Genomic DNA, 25,412 nt, shown 5'->3' with positions numbered 1-25,412 from the left:
GAAAACTCCTCTCTGATAATATTCAACTCACCAGATTACAGTTTTGGTCAATCATGGGCACCTGGGCCTAGTGTTCCTGAGAATATAAAACCCATGATTCATTCATTCTCTGTCTTCTCTCCAGCAGATGTCCCACGGGGTGATGTAGCAGCCGCAGTTCTCCTAAGTTTTGTTATTCTCAGTTCATGCACTTTACAACATACATCTATTACATTTTACACACATGCACATCCTACACTACTGATAGTACTGATGTTCACATCCCATTTGATCATTATTTTCCTCTGTTGCATATTTGTTAAATAAATATATTTTGTTAGAACTTCCTTAATTCAGTGTGTCTCCCATTTTGTCATGGCCCAAAGAGCCAGGTTGTGACAGTGGTGCAATAGCAAAGATGGTTAAAGTGAAATACCACTGGTTTTATCCTTCAACATTTTTTAAGCTCTGTCATCTCATTCACTTCTGTCTCTCTTTCAATCTCCATCTCACCTGCTGTGTGTGCTAACCAATGATAATGAAACACCTTCGCCGTGGCAGAGCAAGCTAGAGACTCACAGCGTGAACTTTCGACTGCTGCCTGGTGAGTGTCTCTCTCACACACACACACACACACACACACACACACACACACACACACACACATGCAAGCACGAGCGTCAAAGTACATGCACAACCATTAGCATACACATACCGGGGCCACACCTGCATACTGTTACTGTAAATGCATTCTCATAGAAAAACACACCCAGCCAAATACACGCACATCCACATAGTGTACACAAATGGTAAGGAATAGTTTGATATTTCAGGTTATTCAAAAGTCTTTCTTGTTGAGAGTTAGATGAGAAGATCATTATCACTTCCTGTGGTGAGGATAGAGCTGGAATGAGGAAACGATTTCCCAAAGTGTCGAACTATTAGGGTTGTATTGATTCAAGATATTTTGTTTTCTGGAGAAATTTTCTTCGACAGTCGCTAAGTCTTTATCATACATAAGCCCTGAGAGGCAGGTGAGGGAAATAAACGTCTTCAAGAAACTGAAACAAGTCCAGTTGCCTACGATACAGCACCAAGATTTAACAAAATGTTACTATAATTTTCATGTATATTACTGTAAAGTGATTACTGTATAATACTGTGAATGTACTATTATAAGACAGTGATTTAGTGTGTAAATACAATACAACAGTTTTTACAGTAAAGATAAAAAATTAAGTTTTGCTAGAATACTATAGTGATGTTTGTTTTTTTTTATCTGTGAAAAAAATGTAATTTCTTATTTTGGCTACAAGAGGCTGAAGTGCACTCCTACAGTACCTCATGTTCAAAATCACAAATGTAAATGTTCAAAAGCATTTAGCATCGGTTTGAATCACTCCGTGCACTTTAACTAAAGGTACACATATTGTGTATTAGTCTGCTATGTATCATTTATCTCATGTACATGGCGTGTGCATTTCACTCATGACACATGTCCAACCAACATTTTATTTGTAGTTTTAAATTTACTGAAAACTTTTAAACCATTTCAAGTGACATGTAGAGCAGGTGTAAAAGTGATGGGTCAGATGGTATTGTCTACCAAGACATACCTCTGCTAATTATTTGAAAGTTAACTAGAGACACGGAGACACGGAAACATGTTGCTGAGTGGACAGACAGACAACCTGAGAGCCTCAAGAAAAAAAGATGAATGACACAAGGTGACTCAATTAAACTGTACTTTTTCATGCACTTCCCAACTTGGCTCGCCCCAAATTTACGTTATTAACATATCTATGATTATACTGCCACAAATTATTAAAATACTGTGCTTATCTGATGGGGTCATTTATAATAATTTCAGTATTTTCAAACAATATTGCCGGTGTCAACCTAAAGTCTCATGTCTGCAAACTGTCTGCCTCACAGGAAATTAGAAAAAAGGTTAAAAGTTAATAACACCAGTGCCCTTTCAACATTTTTAGAATTTGTTGGATTTTTCTAACTGTTGATGATTCAAAGCATGTTCCCTGAAAGAAAAAGTCAAAGTGCAACAACAGATATGCAGGTAAACGTGTCAAGGTTGAAAGAACAATGACGATGAAGATTATTAACAAATGCAGCCCTTTGTTATTCCTCAGCTGCTTGTCGCACTCCAAAGTAAACTGGTTTGACAGTAAACAGTGAGCATCAGGAAGAATTTCCTTTTTGCAAAAATAGGTATTGACCATTTGGGAACTCAACTCTTCATTTATAAGCAAATCACACTGAAATTCTCCGAATCTGAAACAGCTGAGATTAATTAGGAGAATCATCTCCAGATTAAGAGAGCTTGATTAGCTCAGTTAAATTAATCCCATCAATTACAGGTTTGACTGGCCGTGACACAGCTACTAAAGAGTTATCCATTCATCCATCTTTCTCCCTTTCTTCCTCAGTCTCTTTTCACTAGCTCTGGAGTAATTGGTCTCTCTAATAACTCTTCGAGGGTCGGGAACTAAAGACAGAAAAGGTTCACTTGCAGTAAATAGAATCCAGACACGCAGCGGGCCATGTTTCATAAATTACTGAGGTGTGTGTCTGCACACTGCTCTCTGCACTTTTTTATTTGTAGTTTGTGTAACAACCAGACCTAATCATCACGTGTTACAATCTTAGCATAGACTAACGTAATTTAACTTTTGTCTTCTGTTTTTCTAAATGCGATTGCAACAAAAAGACATGTATTGCTCTGGGATATATCCTGGTAACAGGAAACATTTGTGAACTCTGAAACATTTCCATCTCTGAATCACTGATGGTAGGAGAGAAATAATTAGAGCTACAGCTGGTATCTACAGCATGTTAAGAGGAAATGGCAATACTTTCACAAATATTCTTTCCATATACATACTGTATGACACATTGAAAATAAGTTATGAAGGAACCACAGTGCCAACAAGATCAGAAATAAGAAATGTACATACATGCTTTTTAACCTTTCACATCAGGAGATGGAGGGGTTGGTGGTGGTGTTAGAAGGCTGCCGACCACGGTTTGAGTCACACCACTGGATATTTTCAAGGACACCTGGGGACATTTGCAGCCATTTTTGCAGCGACCAAAACTGGCTATATTTCACGGGAAGCCGGACCATCTCCATCCGTGATCGTGGTCAACCATAACAGATATTTTAAGACAAATTACGATGTTTTCCTAACCCTAACAAAGTGCTTTTGTGCTTAAACCTAACCAGAGGTTAAGCACAGCATCATACTGAAAACATCAATGATATCTTAATGCACAACAAGACGCACTAAACTTTTAAAAGTTTACCCAAGGTCGATTGCGAGATTGCGAACTTGACATCAGATGTTTGGAAGTGAACCCTGTTCTCCTGTGTTGAAGTTAGTGCTTGCATAAAAAGGAAGCAAAACCTGTTACCGGATTATGCCTGACCAGTCTTTTATAAAGTTTCAGAACAGGGGCGGCCAACCATGCACCATTGAGAGCCATCATTCCTCAGATTTAAATTCATTGGGGGGGGCAGATAACAGAAACTGCTCATTTTAAGCCAAGAATGAATTTTAGTCAATAGTGGGAAATATACAAAGCAACTAACAGGACATTTTATTATATAATATGCCCAGGGGGAGATAAGGTTTTCCTTGGATGGCCAGTCTTCAAAGAAACTCATTCCACCATAGGGAGAGGAAGATCGCAGAAAGCAGGCCAGGAAATGGACAAAGTGTTCAAAATAGCCATTGCATTCTTCCGTCGGCTGGTTTTATGGCAAGTCCCCTTTCATAGGCAACTAAGCTATCAGGCAAGACCAGGGCTGAAACCTGGTCATGGATGAAGTATTTACACCTCAACCCCTCTCATATCCGGTCCGCTCTCCCACCACTGGTTGTTGGTTGTGCTAGATCTGGGTCTTGCTGTTACAACAGCCACTCGGAAATCTCAGACTGGACACACACACATCATTGTAGCTGTGGAAATATAAACTGGTCCCATGGTTCAAATCTTGAATTACCTGTGTGGACAAAAGTCTAATGACGGTCAGCTTGGGACAACAAAATTAAGTTATACATTCAAGATTTTGGACATGCACCCGGGAGAATAGATGGAAGTCCTTACATTATCTCCAAAACTCTCTCTCTCTCTCTGACTCTGTCTCTCTCTCTGTGTGTGTGTGTGTGTGTGTGTGGTTTTGTTAAAGAAAAAGACCCTGACATGCAGAAGCCCAGCTGGTAAGTGTGATGGATGGATGTTGTTTCACACACACAGCCGACACACACTTTGTTTGTCACCCACTCACACATGTACAACGATACACATGTGGACAGTTTTAGCTTACAGGCCGTCTTTGACACCAGCATATTCTTCAAGGCACGCATGCATGCACGCACGCAACCATCCACCCACCCACACACACACACACACACACACATTGTCAAGTACACTTCAGCATGTCATCTGTCTGCCATTTACTCAGGCTCTGTTCTGAGGAACGACACAAACCTGTGTGTGTGCATCTGCGTTCTTCTATATGCCAATTAAGGGTGTTGCTGTATAATGGTGTTGATGATAAGTGTGATATTTAAAAACTAAAATATTGACATTGTGTGACTAACAGGCCTACCCATAGTATAATAATGTGTGAATATTCCAGTGCAGATGTTCGGCCTTGTAGATCTTTTGTTTATTAGTTCATCTTTCTACCTTTTTACAACTCCTTAAGCTTAGTTGTCCCTTTAGGGCTTCCGTAAAAAGCAGACAAAAGGACAACTAAACTTAAGGAGTTGTAATTATGTCTGCTTTTTACGGAAGCCCTAAAGGGCCATGCATTCATACATTTTATTTCCTCCGTTGTTATCTTGAGAAAATTATTCCGTTATCTCGGGAAAACGGCAGTTGTTATTTCGAGATAATACCTCGAGATCTCGAGAAAACAAATGAAATTAACTCGTTATCACGGGAAAACGGAGGAAATAAAATGTACTGAATGTATCCACTGGATCTTGGCTGCTTTGCTTGTACCTGCCACATCTTTGTATAAAAATGTCAGCCAGCGGGGTCGACAGTGGTGGAGTGTGGTCTCCTAGCTAGAGGTGTGGCAGTGTTACATAGTGAAATAGATAAGCTATAGGAGTTAATGGCTAGGCAAACTGGACAAACTCAGCTTTTCGAATAGTTCAGCAGCTTTTCTGTAGGAGAGAATAACTCCCTTAGGGTTGGCTTTGGAGTTTTAACTTTAAAGATGATTTACCTGCACAAAAAAAGGGGAAAAGGCCAAAAGCATAATATGGCCTCTAAAAGTTTTGGTCTCTGTGAGCTTGTAGGCTCACTCTGTCCTTTAGGTTCTCAGAAGGACCTGACTTGGTGGGCCGCATCCTTCTGATGATCCAGTCTTGAATGAGATTTATTTACTTATGCACTTCTTGTAGCTTTTCCTCCAGAAATAGTGTTTCCAGGTCTGCAGGATACAGATAACAGGTTCCCATGAGGGTTACAGCTCTCTGTTGGAAATTATCCGTTCACACGCACATACATACATATGAACAAATATGCAGTATGGACAGATACAACAAACTTACTGCATACTGATGTACTCGCATAACAGCCTCACTTGCAAGAACTGACACACAACATAGGTGGCGTACACGCACGTGTGCTGTGCACAAAGCCGCACATGTGTACATACAAGTCACACCTTTCATGCACCCACGCAGAAGCGTTCCATACACAACAGGTAGCATGTGCTCGCGCGCGCACACACACACATCAAAGTGAAAATAGTTTTTCTTGATATTACTCCGGGTGTCAGCGCTGGCAGCCTGAAAGCCAGAGATAGAGACACGGAGGGAGAAGGAAGGGAAAGAAAAGGAGAAAAACAGAGAGAAAGGCATTAACTGGTGACATCCATGCGAGAAGGTATCTGATGACTAGAACTATATTTTATTTTCACTTTGCCCTCTGAAAGAAGAAGCCTTTGTGTTTGTTGTTTGTTTTTTTCTGTTTGGTAGCACAATGCTACCTCATGCATGTATGTGTGTGTATTTGTGGGGTTGGTGGTGTGTTATGGAGAATTGTCTGCAGTTTGTGTTAAGAAGTTTGACACTAAATATATAGATACATTATATATTTTTATGTTGGATACATTCTTATTTCAAACCTTTACTGCATACAGCCTTGTGTGAAAAAGTAATGGTCAAACTGCAGAGGATTCATTTGCTTGGCAACTGTATGCAACTTTGATTAGCACTTAGCAGTCAGCTTGCTAACACCATACGAAGATGGTTACGGAGTTGTTGCATTAGAGGGCCTGCTGGGCAGTGAAGCTGAGGCTAATATGGATGGGGTGCCCAAAATGTCTCCTTTCAACAAAAAATGTATTCATTGGTTTGGAAGAGGTAAACTAATTTGACACATTATCTTTGTTTCTTTTTGCACGCCCTCTTATCTTTTACATTTTCAGATTCAAAGGGGAAAGCACCTCGTCTTAAAGATCGTCATTTTTGTGCTACGTCAACATGTGCATGTGTTTGTGTGTGTTTATGTGTGTGTGCCTGGATGGAAAGGTGCCATAGGGTGTTAACAGCACCATCTGCCTTTGTCCCAACACACAAACTCACACACACACTGGCCCATCTGTGTGGAGAAGCAGAACTTGAATGTCTGTGTGTGTGTGTGTGTGTGTGTGTGTGTGTGTGAGGCTTTGCATCACTGTTGCATGTTTATTAAAAATGTGTTTGTGCTCTGTGTGTGAGTGTAGTCTTACTTGTGCATGCTGATGTCGCATGGGAGCTGTCTTCCAAGCATTCTAACTGCAAATATCTTGATATTATTCTCATTTCCAATTTTCTCTCCCTCACCGTCTCAGTTTCTCCGCTCTGTCTCTCTTTCTCCTTCCCTCCTGCTCCCTCTATCTTGCCTCTCTTTTTCATATGCTAACAGTCTGATTAGGGATTTGTTGGCCTCCAGGCGGTTTGAACCAATCAAGAGCTAGTTTAACTGAGAGCGCTCACACCTGTCCTGACAGGAATGATAACGACCATGGCCAATCACCGCCACTTTGTCACGTTGCCACGGTGATGAGCCTGTTTTGGAATACCAATGGTGGCTTACGAGGTGAGACATAACTTTCAGGTGGTTGTGTGACCTGAAAGTCAGCTTGAAAAGAGGAATGTTTCCTTTCATTTCACATTTTGGCTAAAATATGTATCGATGCACTATGTGTGTAATCTTTGAGCTGGCTGGTTGGCTAGTCTTATTCTTTTCAGGGTCTAAAGGTATTATACACCTGAATATGAATGCTTTCTAAGACCCTTTCAAGGTGAAATTTTCACTTTTTTTTCTGATTATAGCATTGCAGCATCCGTCCGCCTCATTAATCCAACTTGTTCCTCGCTGTGGATGAAGGGCGTTGGCCGCTGTGGCATCCTACTAGCGGGCTGACGGTGGCTGTTCTCGGCGTCGTGGCGGAGAGAAAAAACAAATCCAGACGTTTTGGGTGCTCACTTTCAGTGCACAGTTAAAACCAGTGTTTCCAGCAACGCATTACAGTTGCAGGTGTGCAGCTGTAGTTAAACTCTCCAGATATCATGGTTGTCGTGCTGGAACTGCCATGCGTTCAGGTGCACTTCCAGCCAATGGGAGAAATCTGGACAAATCCTTTGTCTTCAGGCTTTTTCAGTGTGTGGAGGTTTTTAGTTTTACATGCAGGCCTCTCTTGTTAGTGCCATGTGGTGAGGTCCCAGCAATAGTCTGCCCAAACTCCTCCCACATCCGGGATTTTGCTTTAATTGCTGCCAAAGCTGCAGCCCTTCTGGCCTCCTGGTACATGTCGGCTGCTTTGGGAGACAACCAGGCCAACCAAGCCCAGAAGGCCTCCTTCTGCAGCTTACCAGCTTCAATCTGCACTGGTGACAATGTTACTGCCACGACAGGCACCCATCTCTTAGCAGCTCCCACTAGAATGGAGGCTATGAACATGGCACATCAGAATTTACGTCCCCAACCTCCCCACGGATGTGCAAGAGGTTAGAGTAGGAGACCTGATGGACAGGGGCCTCTGCCAGAAAATCCCAGCTCATCCCACACTACTTGTTTGGCCATCTGATCCAATACAATACTAGGAGTTGTTCAGTTGACTGCTCTGCTCCTCTCTTAACCCGAGTGTCCAAGACATACAGCCACATATCTGATGATACTGTACAGCCATTAAGTCTATTACTGACCTTTGGCCAAAGGTGATACCAAGTACACTTATAAACCATCTTATGCTCAGTGAACTAGAAAGGGCCTTTTCCAGAAAGTTGTGCTTCTTAATGACTTTTAAGTAATATAAAGCATTCAGCAGCATTCATTTACCCCTTTATTAGGGACATCGTTTCAGAGATCGGTACCTCCTTCTACTTGTTATTTATCATTGACACACCCCACTTCAGCACTCTTGGAGAATTATCATGTACAATATGATTATGAGCAAAAGATCAGCAAGAGAGAGAGAGACAGAGAGCGAGAAAGAGGAACAAAGAGATGAACTTCTGGAAAGTTAATCAAAAGATCTGTCGAGACACATGAAGACAGACGGATGCAATTTTTAATGAAGGAGACAGAAAGGGACATGAGATATCAATACTATCTCTAACAGTTGTAGCTTTTCTCTAGATTCTGGGAATTGTTTGATATTGTGTAATGCATGTTTTCAAACCAAATAACTTGATATATATAAATATATTTTATGGCGTACGGTTATATGAGATATTCCAATAAAGTTACAAGGAGAATAAACTAAAAATGAAAGAGCAAGAGGAAAAGCAAGAAGAGAGGTAAAGGTAGAAGGGCTGTCTGCTAACCCACACACCTTAGCCTTTCATCAGTGCTGTATGCGTAGGCGATGGTGGCGTGTGTTGGTTTCTATTCGTCTGATACCTCTGACTCATTCTTATTAATACAGTCACACCTTTATTTATTCATTATCATGCTCATATTTTATTCATCCCTTGTTTCATTTTATTTTTATTTACTGCAGCGCTTTCAGCTGAAAGCATCATCAACTGAGTGGCGGAGTTTGATCAAACAGTGACAGGAACGAGTCTCTGTGTGTGCGTGTATGTGTGTGTGTGTGTGTGTGTTTGTGTGTCTGTGTGCATGTGTGAGTGAAAGAGAGATTGAAAAAGAGGGCACAAAGTCGAGAGAGGTAAATGTAAGGAGTTAGATTGGTATGGGCATACGGGGACATGTTTTTTTTAAAACACTTTATTAAATGTGACTTTAGTTTAAAAAGTGACATCTCACCTGTAAGGTAGAGACCAATCAAACTACACACATTTGAATACATAATATAATTCAGTACTGTAAAATAGCACATGCACACATGTATGTAGCACAAGACCCAATTGCCACCCTTCCATCATCTGTTTCAAGGCGTCAATTCAATTCCCCAAAGACGCACAAAGGAAGTGCGTTTGATTGAAGATAAACAAACTAAGGGACGAACACTACCTGAGACTGTGAAACCATTCCCTACAAAATGAGCAAAAACTGGGGCAGGGAACAATAAAAGTGTGCCATGGTCTCAGATTCTTAGCGAACACTGGCCAGATGTCTGCACTAACTTGTTGGTCCCTGGAAATCAGCTTGTTCAACCTTCTGAGGAAATGTTTGGACTAAATAACTTCACCTACCTACAGTACGTGCATATGTTGCTTGTCACCTTGCTTCTCACCATCTTAAAGCAGCAGCTGTAAAGTTACTTTTGCCAAGCTGCTTTCCACTAAGTCGATCAAAAGTGAGTCTTTTTTGGAGTTAAGAACATACAGTAAGGTTTTGTTCATGTCGAGCAGAATAAGGGAGTAACAGCTTCACTCCAAAAAGCCCTATATTTACAATTCCCACTGTCAATTTCTCAGTGTTGCTGCCGGGCATCACTGCTCAGGTTAAGTGGCTTAATCAAGGGATCTGCTACATGATGAAGGAAGGGAGACTGATTTGTCATTCACTCCCCCAACCTGTTTTACCAAAATGATAAACTGACCTCCGAGTCACTTTATCACAGTACCCCCAGGTGCTGAAAGTAGTTATAGATAAACCATAAATCATGATTTTTTAAAGGAAATCCAATCACAGGAGAGCCAAAACCAATTTGCCCTTGGGGGAAACACTATACGTCTCACACTGACACATATTAAGACAAAGTTTAGATTTTAACTGATCATCGCATTGATTGCATTAAAATAGCATCACTGAAGTGAGCATAGAACTGACATAACAAAGCCAACTGGAAACTGATTCAGACTCCAAATATTACACAAAAAGTGAGATTAAAATAAGGATTATGGATTTAACATGAGATTAATTGCAACAGAAATGGTGCCAATTTGCCCGAAAGCACTTTGAGAACTGAAGCTCAACAAATCAACAAATACATTTTTCCACCGAGCTAATTATGTCACTGAGTTTGCTCTAATTTTGCCAACTGTACCGTATATTTCATAAGTTTGGTCTGGCTCAGGCCATTATCACAACTTTGCTCTGCTCCACTCAGATTTAGACTTCATCAAAGCTTCACTTCCTGCCCTGCTGGATTAAACTGCTGCTGCACAGCTGCATCATGAGGTCTACAAGTATATTTCTCATATCAACAGAAACTCCTCTAATCTTTTATTTCAGGCCTGAGTTTGCAGATTAAAATGTGTGCCTGCATGTACTGAGAAAATCCTGCAGGTTAGCCTGGGCCCTATCAGACCCCAGCTCTTTCTGCTCGGTTATATTGCTTGATCCTTTCCGTGTATTTAACCTGATCTTACAATGACTTAAACTACCTTTCAACTGTATTAATCAAAGTAATTGCACTATCCTGTGATTGAATAAAGTGATTTGGTGAAAAGGGACTTCTTACTTTAATTTACATGCACTAGTACAGTATGTTATTTTCTTGTTTATTAACCTTTATTTTACCAGGAATATTCATATTGAGACTCAGAATCTCTTTTACAAGTTTTTACAAGTCCTGGCCAAACAAGCAGCATAAGTTCCACATAAAGAACCAACAAGAACTTAAAAAAAACAACATAAGGATTTTCATATAAAAGAGACTGACTTAAAAACATTTAAGCATTTATTTACATGCTGCCTCTTTCACCCACCTCAAAATAATGTCTGCTACCAAGTAAAGAACATAAAACACTAAAGAAGTGTCTTATAAGGTCAGATGATTGAATTTTGTTTAAAAGATACACTGTCACGGACCCTTTTCATGGCAGACATTTTGACCTGTCAAAACAGGAAAAGTTCTGGTGTGACCGGTGACATTAATTATAGCTCCATTCCATTAATCTGTCCCTGTAAGTCATGTCAGTGAGTGAGCATGCACAGTACCACAGACCAAGAGCGAGCTCACCTAAATGGACTGCCGTCCACCTGCGCATTTTCTGCTTTGATTGGTCACAATGTCTGCTGTGTCTATTGCTGGTTTGGGCCTTTCCCCTTTCAGAAAAGTGAATGTAGCTCTGTTTACATGCTGAGTAGTCTGGATCCGAACAGATAAATTGTGTTCATTGCACCTGAGGAGAAATGTTGAAACAAAGCGAAAGCACCAGTCAACTCTAGCGAGGGAGAATTAAGCAGAGTAGCACTCTCATATCGTGATTTATTGTCCAAATAAAATGTAGCAGAAAACGTGAAAACGGTATTATTACCACTGAAACCTGGATGTCATAATTGATGTAGCTTGTCAAACCGATATGAGGTTGAGGGAAACAGAGAGACAGCAGGAAAAGCACAGGTGTAACTAATAACATTAATGAAGTGTCTCAGTACAGTAAGCCCTGTGACTGATCCAGCGTGTGCGTTCAGTATCTGGGCTCTTGAACTTGTACACCTGAAGATAATACGGTCAGTTTATTAATTGCACCTGAGCTTTTTTCCAACTTCGACACGTCTAAACATCTTTGGTATTGTTCCGACAGCATGTGTATAAAGTTTGAGACAGGCCATTACCATTGAAAATAAATTAAACACTATAATAGAAGCCTGTGGTGAAAAACACACCAGGCTCGTTTAGTCACATAAAACCTTAATTCCACTACGTCAGATAACACGTTAATGTCAGTGAGCCACTGCAAGCATCGCCCGGAGCAACTGCTGTTATAATTTGATATAGATTTTTTTTAAATGTACATTATAACCTTTATAATTATACATGAAAAGCCAACAACTGTTAGATGATAAGTGCTTACTGTGTTTAACTCCTGTTTGTGAGTGAGAATTAAAAGTGTTTACACACAGCCATTAATCTGATAGATTTAACTTCATCATAAATTACACATTTCCCTGTTTTTGAGTCTTTTTGTATGCACCGATCACTCAATGAAATGAGTAATGGCTTCGCCGATAAAACATGAGCATTGATTGGGAAACACATAGCCGGACACACACATACACACAAACAGAGGGATTGGTTGGATCAATTTCGTGTGAGCTAATTGGCTGTCACGACCTCTTCATCGAGTTGAGACCATGAAGGCCTTGATCTGGAAAAAAAGGCCTGAGGGATACACTCAGATATACAAGCAGGCTGACACTGTGACACACACACATGCACACAGGTGTGTTCTCACACGCACAGTGAGAGCAGATAAGCATCCCGGTGAGATCAAATATAAACTCACAGGAATCTACAATGTTTAGTGTCAGAGCGGTTTGTAATGTGTGTGTCTGTACTCCTCCACATATGTGTATCATCTGCTCTCATTTATGTAGCTTAAGGGAGTACTTTTGCTGTGTAACACCTGTCATCTTGTCTCAGAAAATTAAAGAACTACATGACGTTACTACTTTGCACAACTGCAGTGCTTCTTATATAAATTCTTCACAGGAACCAAAATAAAAAAGAGAAAACTACTACAATTTGTAGTAAATAAACAACTGAGCATGTCATAAAACCAAAAATCTTTTCTCCTCCATTTGTGAAAGGCTGTAAAACTGTAAAGTTTTGAAGAAAACAAAGAAAAATAAAGTGAACCACTACCACCGTTTTCTAAATAGAACTATAAGCTTATAATGTCTTCTTCAGACCAGCTGTCATTATAAGCAAGACTTGCTGTGGCTATTTAAAGTGCTGTGCCCACATATGTACCTGTAAACTATCACTGCGCCAATATCTCAGTTACAGTTATATCATTATTAAATGTCAAAAGGACGATCAGTGATGAATCTACAAAGCTCATATTGAAACACAATTGTGTTACACGACTCAGGCTCAAATGAAAAGATCATTAACAGGGGAGTTATGATTACAATGTAAATAAAAACAATTTAATCAATCCCTCATTAAAATTAACTTCATAAATGTGACTCTGAGTGACATTTTTCTGAATGCTGTGTAGACTGCAAGAGTAAAAACACAATCCAACCTTATCAAGCAGTATTTCACTTTTACTCGGTTACATCTGTCACCTTACATTTCATGTCAACCTCATCGTTTTCAATTATAAATACCACTTTATATGTTGGAAAAGGGTTGCGTACGTACATCTGGCCCCAGATTTTTTTTCCTCACTGCCTCTCGGGGCTTCCGTACAAACGCTTCTTCTGTCCCTGAGGAGAAAGTTCCTCACTTGTTGTATTGAACAGTCTGTTTTGTAATTGTAGAACGGATCAGTTATGTGGCTTCAAGCACCGCGGAGGCACAGCACGCGAATCAAAATATGCGTGCGTCACTTCACAAACAGCCACCGCTCTGACTGCGAGAGCTCGCGGACCACTACCAATGGGATGCATCCTGGGTGTACTACAAGAGCTGTGACATCTTAATAATTAGAATTGTTCGGCATTAGACCTCTGGTAAACTCCTGCAGTGCCCGGCTCTCCGGCGGGGCCCTTAGCGCCTACTATAAAACACAATGGATCAGGATGTCAGCCCGCTTAAAGTACATGAGAGATCAAAACCCGACCACTTTTATTCCAAGCGCTCGCCTCCTCAGCTCACCCCTCCGCCTCCCCTCCTCCTCCATTTGTTTCATCTCCTGCTGCGCTCTGAGCAGGTGTTGAAACACCGAACATGAAGAAAAAAAAACAGAAAAGATGAAGAAATTTTAAAAAAGAAAAAAAAAAAACCTTCCTTACATTCTGTCCACCGTCCCTGCCACTTTACAACCCTCTCAGCGGTTTCTCATCCAAATCCAATTTAGCTCATGTTTCCATCCCCACCCCCTCCCCTCTTTTACCTCTTCCCCTCACGCCTCATCTTCCTCTCTTTCTCCTTGTTCCTCATCCTTTTCTTCTCCTATTACTTTCTCCCTCCTTCCCTCGCCCCTTTTCTCTCTCTCGTTCCCCCTCTCGCTTCCATCTCACTCCTCACCTCACCCCCTCGTTACCGTCCCTCCCTCTATCTCTTGGTGGCAACATGAAAGGCTACCTGTGCGCTGATAGCCAGGGGAGAAGCAGGGCAGAGAGTTAATTAACTTGCTATCTGGGACTGACTGTTAATAGGAATTGGAACTGTTTAATAAGAATATAGTGCTGCGCACCGTGTTAGCAGAAATATAGCTTTAGACAGCGCAGGCTAGGATGAATGTGCAGTGGTGTGTGTGTTTAACTGGAGTATTGTTAAGTATGTACAATACATGTCGGCGCTTGTATGTGGCTTGAGCACATACACAAATATGGAAGTGTGTGATTATGCGCACACAAACCCACACTCCCACATACTCAGTACACAGACAGGAAGGTGGCAGGTGTAATTTCACGCATTAGAAGGACTCAAGAAAAAAATCTCGGCTCTACCCAAACCCCCACGCCCCTCTACACACACACACACACACACACACACACGCACGCTTCGTCTCCCATCCCCCTGGCTGTCTCCTCTCTCGCCACCCGAACCCTTTGAAGATAACTTTTTCTTATTACCCTAACAATGGCGGCACGGAATGCAACTTTAATTCACGCTCCGAAAAAACGAGACGGGGAGGAACAGGACACCGCGCCGCTCGCTCTCTCCTCTCGCTTGTTCCCTGCTGCGGGCTGGAAAAGCGAGCGGGGAGGAGGAAGGAGGGGGGAGGAGGAGGAGAAGAAGTGAGAGAGAAAGAGAGGTAGCCAAAGCGGGAGAAAAGTTCAAATAGAAATCGCAAGGTAAAGCTGTTTTTTTTTTTTTTCTCGGTAGCTTGAAAATGGTCCTGAGAACCATTTCTGTTTTTTTTTCTTTTTTTTTAATTCTTCTCCAACCAACTCTGAGATTGGCAAAGCGCTGACGCGTGTTCTTCCTAGCACACACGAGCACTCAAAAGTACTTTTAACACACACTTAACAAAAACGCACCTCTGTGCTGACGCGATTCATGTGGTGAAGTGCCACCAACAACTCCAACGCCTCCTCTTTGCCTCTCCTCGAGGACCCGGCTCTCAATTTTTCTGCCTCTCTTCCTCTACAGCTTTTCTTTCGACATCCCTCTTTCTGTCTCCCACCTCTCTCGCCCTCTCTTTCTGTTTTTCTTGGTCGCTCTTTGCGGTAGGTAGGCAGGCAGGCAGGGCTGACAGGTCCTCTTACAGACAAGGAGGAAATGGTTGCCCTTTGAAGTGGAATTGGAGGCCTGTGGAACTGTCTAGTGCATGATTAGCGTGGAGCTCAGAGGGGAGAGAGAGAGACGAAGCAGGTTAAACGCAGGGTAAAGGCAAGGAGAGAAGACATACGACTGGTAGAGAGAAATAATAAGGATAAAATAGGACGGAAGGAGGGAACGGAGGTACAGTTAAGTCCCTATCAGACATGCACTTCATTACGTGAATGTGCTGGCGATTTCTTCCTCCCGAGAAAAACGACGACCGCTGTTTAAATTCAAGTGAGAAAGCCCGAGTCGATTATGACTTTATGTTGTAGAGCTCAGAGGCCCTCAGTGGATGGTTCAACAGTCGTTGCACTTTTATAAAAGAGACAACCAACCGCTTTCCATGTTGACTTCCAACGCTGACCATGCCAATATTATCAAGAAGTCACTTTAACACAAACTACAGTCTTTCACCTACCAAGCCATTGTGCCCAAACCTAACCAAACTGTAACCATAGCGTGGTCAGGTCAGCAAATGTTCTAATTTTTTGCAACTCTGATTTAAAATGGTTTTGGCAGGCACTAACAGGATGTCGCCCTGCTGTAATTTGTCAAATCCAACACGGTCTCACTCCCAACTTGTCAAATTCGGCAGCCTGGTCACTGCACTTAGCCTTCAAAATATCAAGTTAGCACTACAACATTATGTGCAACGTCCTGTTAGACTTTAAATATAGGCTCTGCGGTCAACTTTACAACAACACGTAACATACAATGTCCAGTTAGACTTTTAAAATAAAGCGTGCTGACAAACAGTTCACGTACTATGAGTTTTGGACTGTCATTAACATTGTCGCAGTTTGGTTAGCTGAAGGCACCAAAACTACTTGGTTAGGGTAACTGTGGGTTAAAAGTTTAATTACATTTAGTCTTGTAACTTAAGTTAAATAAGTGACATAGCTCATGTCACGTAATGTATGTGACATCATTTAAATCATTCACGTATGTTAAATTACTTAAGTGCCATAAATTAAAAAAACAAGTCCCTCTTGCCTCATGGTCACAAACGAATTGTGCATAAATGTTTTTAAGGAGACGGCATTGGTTGTTTTGGAGACCTTGTTGGCAATTTTACATGTTTTTCTTTTTGTAACTAACATACTAGTAATAATTCCAACACTGCTGTAACAAATCCTGTCAAGCCCCTATGATAGCTCCAGTGCTGTATAGACTTCTTTTACTCACCTAAGCCATTTTTCAGCTAGATCTATTTGATCTCTTTCTCTAATCTCACATCTGCTCGAGCTCCACCGCTATATATTTTTTGCAGGCGAATTCAGGATTAACAAAAAATAAAGCTGAAAATAAAGAAAAGGAAATACAAATTAACCTTTAACACGGCCAAAGAAGGTAGAGGGCTTGAGAAAAAGAGAACAGAAAGATCAGATATGAGATTTATCAGATGAAAAAATTATCGAACGGCGGCTCGAACACTTTTCCTCTATCTACAAAAATGAAACAAGGTTTATATTTCATGTAAGGCCTTTCTCTGTGGTGGGGTGCGGATCTCTGGATCAATATGTGAGGGTCAAGAATTCTTCAACCACGGCGCTTCCACACATTTGATAACGGATGGTGAAAGTGTGTTTTTTTTCTTTCAGAGTGGGCTAACCTTGCTGAACTACTGCAGCGCTTTGTCTCATTGCCCTGCTTTGCTTTCACAGCTCTCCGGTGGTACAATATAGTTTGGTAACTAAAGTGAGAAGAAAGATTTTATTTGACGATTTTGACATAATTTTACATAAATTGAGAAGGAACTGTCCGTTATAATGCAGACGGAGTATAAGAGAGAACATTCAGTCATTTCAGCGTATGATGAGATGAGGCCATCGAAAGTACCTTTGATTTTTTCCACACTGTTGCTGGGCCACACATATTGAAAACACTTTATCGGTTTCTTTCTCAATTTAAAGAGCATCTACGTTTACATGCACTTACTTTCCACAGTTATTTAGCATATGACAAAATCCCAGATGATACAGCAGCCTAAAATTACAAATGACAAAAGGACACAGACACAGGCATTTAGATAGACAAGAGTCTGCATCCATTTTGAAACTGTAACAGTTATATATTCCCTAACATGTTACTCTTAAACAGTCAATTTGGTATATCCGTTCGCTTCTGTTTTTCTAGGTGATACTCTCTGAATGAAAATAATACAGCGATTGTGTTCTCAGTCTGGGAGGGAGATCCTGTTGCCCTGAGGATGTGTATCTGGTGAACATTTGTACACAGTTAGTTTGTCCTTTTATGCCTGTTTTGTGTGAAAGCATAATGCTGTTTCTTCTATTTGCCAAATTGAAATTGTTGTTTATTTTACCTGGGGTGGAACTCAAGGCAAACAGAAAGAATTACACCAGGATGGAAAAAACATGTTTTGATAACTCTGCAGGCCCGTGTTTATTTTGTGCAGCAATGTCTCTATTATACACAGTATAGGTTGATGCCATTGCCCTCTCTCGCCACTTAACCCATCCCAACCCTTGAAGAAATGTAATATGACATTTGATATTTACCACACTGAATACTGTCCAGGGAGGAAGGGTGATGTGGTGAGTGATATACGAGGAAAGAAAAAGGAAATAGGCATGAAGAGGGGGAAAAGAGAGCCCGATTGATTGACATTCTGTCTGCTCTGTGTTTCAGCATGTGAGGAGTGGAATCAATGGTTGTGCTTGGCTAGTCATGGTAAAAATCTAATCCCCTCTCCCGCTCTCTCTTTCACTCCCTCCATCTGTCTGTGTTTAAAACAGATCTTCACAATCACGCGTTCCTTCTCACGCATATATTTGATGAAAATAAATGAAAAAGACACAGACAAAATATCACAAAATCAATAAACGGGTGAATTGTCAAGTAGAGCAACCTTAAAAATGTATGTATACCATGTGCTGAGATACATGTTGTTACGGGTGGATCCATCTGAGTGATTTCTGACCTGCTGCCTCAGGACGGGGAGAGGTAGCCTCCCATGAGTTCCTGTTGCGAGGGGGATGTGTTGATCTGTGTGTATGTGAACATCAGCATGACAAAACAAAAAAAATACTAGGGGGGGAAAGAAACATTTTAGGGTTTAGCTCAACACTTTTAAATGCATGAAAATGCGTACTTACCAATAACAATAAAATGTTATGATCAAGCATGCATTATTATAAATATATCAATACATACTTCGGCTTACCTAGCACACACAATTATAACTAACGAATAACTGCTTGGACTATTTCTATTACCGTACTATCACGGTCCATTGCCTAATCAACTGCAGTTGATTGTCGAGGTGTGTATAGGTAATTATAGATAGTCATAATGTATTATAAGCCCTGTCAGTCAACCTCGACTTTATAACTAGTCAAGGGCATCCATAAGAAGTAATTCATTATCAGTCCCAGCTATAATGTTGCATGACTGTTGATATAGTACATCAGAAAATATTATATGTGCAGACATAATCTGCTATGAATACACCAATAATGCTCTCTAGATGTGGTCATCATAGAAAGTGTTACGGCAGTGGAATACAACAACAGTGATCAGTGATTGACTGGTCACACTGTGCGGCCTCTCATGTTTCAGCCACAATGCTGGTCTGAACTCACCAAGTTGTGGAGCTGACGAGTCAAACTGCTGAGTCACGGTGAATATCTTCAGGGTTTTTTGTGAGACACCTTTTTCAAAAAAAAGTCACTGGAACAGTTTAAAGAGTAAATGTAATGGCTAATTCACAAAGCTGACAACAGCAAAAGGGCATAATTAAATTATTTCTCTGAAGTGGGCCTAATGCACTCTTTATGCCTGTTACTAACCACACCCACATCTATACAGCAAATGTCTGTGCATTAGTATTGATATACTCTGGAGAAAAAAAAGTGATAAAGACAGAGTTGTGAAGTAAAAGGAGAAGGGGCAGAGGGTAAGTGAGGCCACAGAGGGAGTGTCTGTACAGTTACAGTGAGTGTGTATAACAGTAAGATGGACAAACTGACAGAGAACGGGAAGAGAGAGAATGAAGTGTCCCCTCAACAGCCATCTAACCCCTGGCCTTTGTAACGAGCTGCTGAGTGTCTAAACGTCATCCGGCTAACGAGTTATGGCCCCGTTGACACTAAATGGCAGTCAATGGACAGATAGATGGCCCACTGGGAATGGATGAAGTCAATGGGCAGTCAGAGAGTGAGGTCCATATTGCATTAATGGGAGCAATACAATATACTAAATGGTATTTAGCAGACACTTCTATCCAAAATGACTTGAAGTGCCTCATTGAGTGCTTTTATTTTTAGAAAGGGTGGCCCTGTTGAAAATCAGGGTCCTTTATGCCTACAACTTCTGAGACTTGGAGTACTTACCGAGATTCAGTGGTCGGATACAATGACTTAGTCACAGTTTGTGGGCAAGTAGCTCAGAGAGTTCTGACAAACATAAATCAAACTGATACGTCCAAATGAAACCCGTCAGCTCTATGGTAATAATACTGTTTGATGTTAACACACGTACAGTGAACGGATCTTCACATAAAACTACATATTACCTGTTTTCTTGCTTCATTGACCTTGAGATAGCCAGTGTGGGGTGCTGTGCCAGCGAAGACAGGTTCAGTAAATGGTTCACTGTTTAATCACTGGATTTCTATTCCTGCACTTCTTCTGAAAGAGCAGGATTTCCTGCCGCATTTAAAAGTCGATGCTTCCCGCCTCACCTGCAATTAACCAATGTTAAAATTTTAAAACGGGGATAAAGGTGCACATTTTCAGACTCCCTGCCTCTTTTAAGGCATTCAGAAATAGTTGTGTCAAGGATGGAAAAAAGAGAGCAAGAGAGAGAAGATCAAACCCAGATTTTCGTCTCATTGCCGTTCTGCTGGCCAATCACTGCATGAAGGAGGTGTGATGCCGTATTCGGTGTGCACTGTTGTTTCACCTTCCCTCGAACTGAATTTCCCACAGGACAATAAATGGTTTTGTAGAAAATTTTGTAGAAAATTCGGCCCATGACCATGGGATCAGGCTCCCCTCTTTTATTTTCCATTGCCCAAACTGAATATGAGTCCAGTGGGAGAAGGAGTTAAGGCCCGTGGGGATTGAAAAGCGAAGGGAGGGCATAAATCAATTGTAAAAATGGTATCAGCGGTCCTCTTGCTGTGTCATAAAATTGCGGTCACATTGTTGGTCAATAGAGTGATGGTGCAAAGAAGAAAAGAGGAGAGAGGTTACATGTTTTCTGTCCATCTAATCAATAGAGCAGGCTGAAGTACACTGATGATTCCAACTCTGCAGCTGTAAGGGTCACTAGAAATCTTGCTTCGTTCAAGATTTGATGTTGGCCATTTCAATCAGGAGAGCCACGAGAATTAAGTAAAGATGATGTTTATTACAGCAAATGATACTTGATGGTTATGTCTTGTAAGAAAGGCTTGGATTCACGCACTCAATGGGGAGATATTTTGTTCGAGGGGCATCAAATAATTGAGCTTCACTCTGAGTTGTGATACAGTCATGATAAAACATGAAAAAGTGCCCTCTAGGGTGCCCTTTCAGTGACCTTTTTGCGTGCTGGTGCTCCACCACATACAGCTGGTGCAGTTTCAATTTTTTTCACTCCTACCCATCAAACATCCCGAGTCTGCCAATGCCGCCATTCCAGGTGTGGTTTGAACATTTGTAAGTAAAAGCCCTCTAGACATTTTTAACATGACTTTGTAACATATTTAAGTCATGTTACTGGCAAAAAAACAGGACATCAGGACAATTTCCAGCCGTGTTTGTGGCGACAGAATCAGGTAACCCAAAACAAGATCTTCATCCAACCCTAACCAGTGATATATATGTGAGGTGCAAGGGCAAAAATAGAAGAAAGTTATGATACATTCATATTGAACTAGAAGGGTACCTTGGCAGGCACAAGGTACCCCCCTGTGCCTAAACCAAACCAGACCATAAGCATAGCATTGTCACAACGTAAAAATGAATTTGACAGGAGGAAATCTAACCTACTAAGTCTGTGAGTTAAGCTTGTTGTATGAATAGAGTTATTTACCCACGTGAAGGCAGTGCATCAAGCTGTAAACGTGTTGGTATGAACATGTTTGTTCAACACAGTCATCAGGTATGGAGCCTAAGTGCCAAGAGGGGATAAAAGGCTTTAAAAGCTGTCAAGGTAAGGTGCACAATACATCAGAAGTAATTGTAAGAGAATAACAGAGAGCAGTGCTGGTAGGTGAAATGAAAGCTGTTTACTCTGAATTGCCATGATCTTTGATGAGGCATTTATTAGGAGTGTTTCCTCAAATTTTCCCAAGTTAGACTTATCGACCACAAAGTGTTTAAGACAGCAAAACCTTGCCTTGACTTTGTGTTGGTGTCGGTTCAGTGACATTACTCCGCATAAGTTGGTAGTACAGTGGTGTAAAAGAAAAAGAAAGGTTTGTGAGAGGGCCTGTCACTTTAATACCACAGCATGTGACAAAACCTACAGACCTGGATTAAATTTCTTTGGGGCAGTTTTACGATTTTCATAGGAAGGTGGGAAAAGTCTTAAGCATCAAGTCTAGTTCAATGACATGATAACAATTTCACCTCTGTTCTTTCACCTTTACACATTTTTATCAGTGCTCCACACTTCATGATCACACTTTGACTGCTCCTTTCCTCAACTCTGCTTCTGTTTTGCTCTCCATTCTCCTTCTCCTTCACCCAAGCTTTTACACAAATTTATCAAATCACCAAAAGAATTGCAGAGAAGCAAAAAAGGTAGACAACAAAGCATTTTCTGTTGTATTTTATTCTAAGGTCTGTAGCTTCTCTTGTCCCCAAAATCAAAGTCTTAGAAGATAAAGCAACATGTTCTCACTCCTGACTCGTCAATTACAGCTGCTTGGTCACTGCCCCTAAACTTTAAACTGCTTTAAACAAAGCTCTTCTTATGCCTCTAGCACCAGTTATGATGTTTAAAAAAAAAGTTTGAAACAGTCCGGATTCGGTGCAAAAACTGCTTGGTTAGGTTTAGGGACCACTGAAAAGTACTTCTTTAGGCATAGGAAAAGATCATGCTGTTTGTTATAATAACTACGATAATTTTGTAAGTTCCATCACATCACTTAGTTAACTTATGTTATTAACATCAGTTACCTTACTTGAACCCCACCCTCCAACCATCCAACCAACCCAATTGCCCCCTAACTGGGACTTTCCCAGCTATAAATGCTACTGCACTAGAGGGGCGCTTCAAGAAATGACGCTAGAGGGGCAACTACAGCATCATGCGTGTTTTTAAGCGTAGGGCCACTGACTTGACTGCTGTATTTGCGAGAAAGCTGATGTTATTCTGTATTTTTCTTATGGTCAACAAAGACCAAAAGTAACAATAGTTGGAATGTTTGAAAGGCTAGGTCGTTTCTTGAAACAGAAGGACACTAATTTACTCAAAAATAAGTAATCTTTACATTTGGTGGTGGACTATTTTCAGCTGAGGATTAATATATATGTTGCATTAATGCGTACATGGCACCATGGCAACTTACGCGTGGCACTGACTTGAAATAAACGACAGTGCTTATGATCATCATAATGAAGGAATTTGTCAGCAACAAGATTGTGGCTTATTGATGTGATGTTGGACATCAGTGGAGGTCTATGGCTATATTAGACTTTGGTTACGACACGCTTTGAAATAAATGGTTTTGTTATCTTTGGGGGGTTTATTGACAATGACAAAATAATTATTTAAAAGTATCACCGGCCTATCCTTTAATGTTTTGGTATTTTGATCACTTTGACACCACTTCTGTCACGTCTGGAGTCCTGTCTTACCAGAAATTATAACTCTCATATGTCAGAGTGCCGTCGCTCTGCGCACACTCATACTGGAGCTGTAATGTCTGCTCTCGTTCACACAGTATGTCAGCAAGGAACTTCTGTTGTGATATTAATATATTTTGCACAGTCAAATTACCTTGACAGATTGCGATTTTCCACTTATGTGTGAAAACCATTCTGCACTCATCTACCCTCCCACAGTTCCATGTTGCCTTTTCCACTCCCCTCCGCGCTTCACTATTTCCTCCTTTTTCTTCCTCATCACCCTATTCCTGCTGTGTTCACTCCTCTGTCTCCTCCTGTTCTCCTCTACCCCCCTCCCTCTTCCTCTCCTCCTCTGCTTCCACAATCCTTCCTCCCAGCTGCCTGCCAACTTCTTGCCCTAGCTCTTATTGTTAGCCCGGCTTCTGAGCCAAGGCAGGGATCTACAGGAATCAAAGATGTCAGGACATGGCAGATATTTTCAATGGCACAATACACAGAGGACAGTGTGTGGCCATGCCAAAATCAATCTGACTTCCATTCATCACCTCACCCTGTCTGTATGGGGCTTTGGAGATACCCTGCCTGTCTAAGTTGTCTGTCTGAAGGTCTCAATGTTTGTCTCGAACACTTTGTCTTAAAGGATTTAACATTATTGTCGCTGCACTTGTGGCAAACTGCCATTGACTTTAACCTCTGTTAATTCTCACTACTTTAAAAAAGTTGGTAAATATGCTACTAAATATGCTATGAAGAGGTGATGGGGCAGTACGGAGACAATAATGTATGTTGTAGAGAAATTCTGAGTGATGAATAAGTTGACTGTGTTGCTTTTTTGTATTCTCCTGCGAACCATTATCATCGCTTTGAATCCAAGCTGACTGTAGCTGCCATTGCAGAGAACGGCATACACTTTCAATAGGCAGCTTTCACTTGAAGATTTTATATTATAGTGGAGCTTTTCTTAAACTTTACTTATATCAACTACAGATCTTGAGAAAATGCCATGTCGCCCTTCACAAAGTGTAGAACATTTAAAGCTTACAAATAAGATCAACTTTGAAGTTGCCAGGTTTTGTATAATTCTTTTGGCCAGTGTTTGACCAATTCGTCTGTTACACGTGTTAGTAAAGTAATTAATCTAATAAGCCAACAGCACAGATAATATGTCAACTAATTTAAGATCTTGATAGTCATTTTTTAATAATAATGCCAAAATAATGTCTGCAGCTGAACATTTTTAAATTGTGAATGAATGGATCTTGGTCCAGATGCTTTTCAATGAGCTCAGAAGTCAAATAGAGTGACCCTCCGGATCATCAACAAGCTACAAATACTACGGACGTGTCACCAGCAAATGTCTTCAAAACCCTTGGACCCAAATGTTGTTATTGAAGGCATATAAGTGATTTGTGTGAAGCGTAAATGCTTCAAAAAACAAAAAAGAAAAGCCATTAGTTCAGCCACTAGAAGACTCTCAGTCAAAAGAAAACAAGTCTTTTGTTTTCTTTTGACTGAGAGTCTCCTAGTGGCTGAACTAATGGCTTGGCGAGGTCATGTTATCAGAATCAGAACCAGAATCAGAAATACTTTATTATCCCAGAGGGGAAATTGTTTGTGTTACAGCTGCTCCCATTCAAAGTTCAGAATATGCAGAAATTATAATAATAATAATATAATAATAATAATAATAATAATAATAATATCAATATCAATTAAAACAAAACAAAAATAGAAGAATTGTACATATATACAGAGCAATAATGCCACACTCAGAGCGAGGAATTAAACAGTTTGATAGCCACAGGCAGGAATGATTTCCTGTGGCACTCTGTGGTGCGTCTTGGTGGGATCAGTCTAGTGCTGAATGTACTCCTGTGGCTGACTGTCACGTCATGTAGTGGATGAGAGCCATTGTCCAAGATGACATGTAACTTGGACAGCATCCTCCTCTCTGACACCACCGTCAGCTCCACTCCCAGAACGTCACTGGCCTTGCAGATCAGTCTGTTCAACCTTTTTGCGTCCGCTAC

This window comes from Pagrus pagrus, assembly GCF_965226575.1.
Source record: "Pagrus pagrus genome assembly, chromosome: 8".
NCBI classification, from domain to species: Eukaryota; Metazoa; Chordata; class Actinopteri; order Spariformes; family Sparidae; genus Pagrus; species Pagrus pagrus.
Note: the sequence above shows the minus strand (reverse complement) of the source record.